Genomic DNA, 4,426 nt, shown 5'->3' with positions numbered 1-4,426 from the left:
ATGCATTACTGTGGACTGAGAAGGATCCATCAGACCAGTCCTTCAAATCAGGGCAAAAYAGCCTTGAATTTGGACAGCCTCCGATGTGGCGATGTTAGCGGCCGACAAATTGGACCTTTGGAGGACGCAGCCCCTGAATTTGGACACAGCATCTCTGTGACCCAGTTCTACTGGGAAGTGGGAATTTCCCACTTATAAGTTGTAAATTAAAACTAGAAAGCCCAGTCCAGCGGGGGTTGGGAATTCAAGATGGCAGCTACTCACCACAACTCAGCAGGGAGTAAAGTGTCTTACATTTACTTTTATTAGTATTTTTGTCACATTTGGTCAGTTGTACACATAGTACTATATAAGCGTAAGCGGATATATTAAAATGTTGTTTCTATGCAGGAAATACCACGTAGAGCTCAGCTATTGTTTGTAAGTGGTGGTCAGCAATGAGACGAGGAACGTGACATTTTGTGTTTCGTCAAAGTTAAACGTGAAATGTTGACGTTAATTACAACAAACTCAGTTTTTCACAAATGCTCTGCCCAGATCTTAGTATCGTGTGATGTGTAAGCTGCTAACTGTTTCGCTTGTGTATTTTTGTTTGGTTCTTACCGCATTACAATGCAACCCCAAACATGTGGACCTTTTCTGGACTGCATCCAATATTTGCATTTTTTCACAATTTGCAGGTAGTCTATAAAAGTTTAAAAAACGGGGCTTCTCTGTATTGGTATTTATGCTCCTAATTGTTAAAGGGATCCCCGATTAGTTGTAACATTAGACTTTATATGATAAACATATACTTTAACTGTAAAATAAAGACTGCAAAAATACTGTAGGATGTTCAGTTTTTATAATTTTTAAACTTAAAGTTTAAAAGTATATTACACGGACGGGGACATTTTATTTACACACAAAGCATTCTGGGTAAATGATGACATCAACTAGGTCATCGGTGTTAGCGAACTATATCCACCCTGAAGGTTAATCTTGGACAATATCTGATGATTGACTCTTTTAAATGAAACCAGAGAGCGTTGATAGAGAGGAGAAGGTAGAAATGACGCAGCCTGTAACTGAAAATATGGATGGAGGACAACAGAGCTGCTTCATGGAAGAAGAACCTCAGCTTAGCCTGTTAGATTTAGTGTTAGCCCCAACGCTATCACCATATATATGTATTAGCTCAGCGCTACACATTCTCCTCTCGTCACTGAGGTCCTCCATCCACATGACAGAGAGGGGAACGCAAAAATGATTCAGCCTGCACCTGAAAATATGGATGGAGGACCTCAGTTTAGCTTGTTTGTTTGTTGCGCTAGCGCTGAGCTAATACATATAAGGCAATATAGCATGAAGGCTAACGCGAAGGCTAACAGGCTAAGCTGAGGTTCTTCTTCCATGAAGCAGCTCTGTTGTCCTCCATCCATATTTTCAGTTMCAGGCTGAGTCATTTCTACCTTCTCCTCTCTGTCAACGCTCTCTGGTTTCATTTAAAAGAGTCGATCATCAGATATTGTCCAAGATTAACCTTCAGGGTGGATATAGCTCGCTAGCAGCCTTGCACCGAGGACCTAGTTGAAGTCATCAGTTACCCAGAATGCTTTGTGTGTAAATAAAATGGCTCCGTCCGTGTTAAAATATATATTTTTTAAAAATTACAAAACTAAACAGTCTACAGTATTTTTACAGTCTTTATTTTACAGTTAAACTAAATTTTTATCAAATAAAGTTTAATGTTACAACTAATCGTGGATTCCTTTAAGTAAATTATGCAAATTGTATTTAAAACAATTTGAATTCAAACGGACTTGAAAATGAGATAGAGTTCACCAGTTTTTCCACTTAAGTGTCATTTCCAGGATTGTACTCGTGCAAATTGTGTATTATTTGTTTACCAACACAGACTCCGGCCTAACGTAGGTGAACCACGTGACTCAAGCTTCCACGTGGTTTTTGATGGATTCAGATGAGCKCTTTGTCTACACTGACTGTGTACCTGTATTCCTGGATTGCATTCAGTATTTCTAGAAAAACCACAGGAATAAATACGTTCAAACTGCACAGGTTAATCTTTTTTAAGTTTAATTTTAGAATTTGCAACGAGTACCATAAACCATTTGAACACACCTYGTTTTTCCGCAACTGGTTTTGACGCTTTTCATGTAGAGATGCTCAGATAATGTTTTTTTTCCGCCCCTTTTAAAAGGCTGGAGCAAACTATGCTGTCCTTGTCCTTAACTGCTGCCAGGGAGAGTGGAGCTATCCGAAAAACCAGCCCACTAATCAAAGCCATATGACCGGCTCAAAGTAAAGTCTGTGTTGAACGAACAGATGCTAAGTGTCCCACAGCTTAGCTCCGAGACTAGCTCTCCCCCCACACTGTCTCCAACTTTGATCAGGGAGTAGCCCATGAATCAGTTTTAGGTTCGGTTTATTATTTCATTAAACTGGCAGTCTTTTCTAATAAGACTGCCGGGGCCGAGGGATCAAATAGCCCATGAGGCCGKTGTCATAAGTCAAGATGCGGTGTTTAAGTCTACCTCGATTGCTCCCTCATTTGGAAATATACAGTCTGGAATTAAGCAGATCTCCACATAAAACCCCAAACAGGTGATAGAGAGCGCCGGCGGGGGCCCCTATATCTCAGACTAAACTCTCTGTCTGGCACAAAGACGGAAAGAAAAAGAGGCTGGCATTCCTTTCTCGATTTCCCCAAATAAACAGTGTGCAGATGAAAAGTGGGAACATAAACAGGCCCCGAGAACCTCGAAATGTGCACACGCACACACACGCACACACACACACACACACACACACACACATACACACACACCTCACTCAAATGTGCCTCTCGAGTCTGAAACAATATTTAGTGGGAGGGAGAGCTGACTCAACACAAAGCAAGGGGAGCTAGTAGCATGGGAGGGGGCTTTTTTTCCTGCCTTTTATCTGCTTTTAAGCCCACCTGCCAGCAGATCCAACAGAAAGAAGCTACTCCATGCGACTGAGAAGTGTTGATCCCGTTCATCTCTGAAATGCGGGTCCGCACTCAACATAAACAGGGCACTCATATGACTGAACCGTCATTAGGCCGGTGTGGGTAAACAAATATGTACAAATCAGACACGCGTGGAACTTAAAAGACGACATTTAGTTAAAAAAAATATGAAAGTGAGTCAGACGCTAAAAGCAGAAGAAAAGCGAAAGAACGAGAGGTTGTTTCTGAAGGTAAACAAACACACGTGTGGTCACAAATTTGACCTACAACCTTTTAATGTAAGGACACAATAACCATAGATATGAGGGTGATGTGCACTTTGTTTCTTCCTTCATGACTTTTATGAGCCACACTGATAAAATAAAATAAAATAAAAAGTTGGAACGAGGAAGTTTGCTCTGCTTGCAAGAAGTWGCAGCCAAAATAAAGTCAGTCCTGTTTAAAAAAATACCTTCCTTGGCAATGTTATCGAATTCGAAGCTTTCCGTGGGAAAGAAACTTGTAAAATGTTTTGTTTTCTCTAAAATCTATCTGTGCCACAACCTCTTTTACCACAGGTTCAAGTAAAAATGAGAAAACTGTCTTTTCTTTTAGATTTAGATTTTTTAATTTATTTATTTTTGGCAGATGAAACAAACTATTAGGATGACACATGTATATTTTCTGCTCTTCAATGACTGATAAATGTGCTGCTTTTATTTCTCCTACAAGAAGGAGAAAATTGCGCCCCCAGCTGGAGAAGGACACAATGCCACCCTTTACTGTATCTGATGGCAGCTGACAGCCACATCATTCATTGACCGGCACAACGCACGCACACACACATGCACACAAAAATACACACAAAACACACACTGACTGCCCTGTCACAAGCCAATTAGGAATTGTTTTATTTATTTTTTTCCCAGGACTGCAATTAAACTAATTACTCAACGTCATAATAAAGTGAATAAAAAATCTACTTTTTAATCCACTGCAATTATAATTTAAATAAATCTGAAAACTACCTGAAGGAGACATCCAGCAGAAAAGGTTCCTGCAGGAAAGAAGTCTGGAGTTGAGAACTGCCTCTTAAAGAAAAAAAAAAAAAAAAAAAACCCGGCAGCATCACACACCGTTTCCCTCCTCCACCCTGCAGAGACCAGCGTGTCCCGGACAGACTCACCTTCCGTCGCTGGACCCCCCCCTGCAGGAAGCGTCCTCTGTCTTCTGTCCCCAGCAGCGGAGCGGAGAGGGAGCCGAGCCGGCGGAGGGACAACAAGAGCCTTCAACTTCACACAACCGGGGCTGAAAAGTTGATGTGAAGTTTCCGAGATGTGGAGGTGGGGGGGAAAAACCCGGAAATGTGTTCGCTTTCAAAATAAAAGTCCCGATTTGAGCTCAACTGAATGGAGGTTGTGATCTGGATCTGAGCAGTGCGTGGCTTGTTTTAAC

General features: G+C 41.3%; 2 protein-coding genes across 6 annotated transcripts in view; one reads left to right on the top strand and one right to left on the bottom strand.

Moving 5' to 3' along the window:
• The window catches only part of adamts10 (ADAM metallopeptidase with thrombospondin type 1 motif, 10), a 70,385-nt gene extending 66,138 nt beyond the window's left edge, over positions 1-4,247 (bottom strand). For 2 of the 5 annotated variants that reach the window (XM_014007356.1, XM_014007360.1), the window contains exon 1: positions 4,000-4,087. The gene's annotated coding sequence lies outside the window, so the exon portion shown is untranslated. Of the gene's footprint in view, positions 1-3,999; positions 4,088-4,157 lie in introns of those variants that run through there. The other 3 variants (XM_014007358.1, XM_014007359.1, XM_014007357.1) reach the window with 3 other exon arrangements.
• Positions 4,244-4,426, top strand: part of zap70 (zeta chain of T cell receptor associated protein kinase 70) — a 33,204-nt gene continuing 33,021 nt past the window's right edge. Inside the window, exon 1 of the mRNA XM_014007371.1 lies at positions 4,244-4,314. The gene's annotated coding sequence lies outside the window, so the exon portion shown is untranslated. The remainder of the gene's footprint in view (positions 4,315-4,426) is intronic.

This window comes from Austrofundulus limnaeus, unplaced genomic scaffold (genome assembly GCF_001266775.1).
Source record: "Austrofundulus limnaeus strain Quisiro unplaced genomic scaffold, Austrofundulus_limnaeus-1.0 Scaffold41, whole genome shotgun sequence".
Taxonomy (NCBI): Eukaryota; Metazoa; Chordata; class Actinopteri; order Cyprinodontiformes; family Rivulidae; genus Austrofundulus; species Austrofundulus limnaeus.
This window is presented reverse-complemented; position numbering and strand designations above follow the sequence as displayed.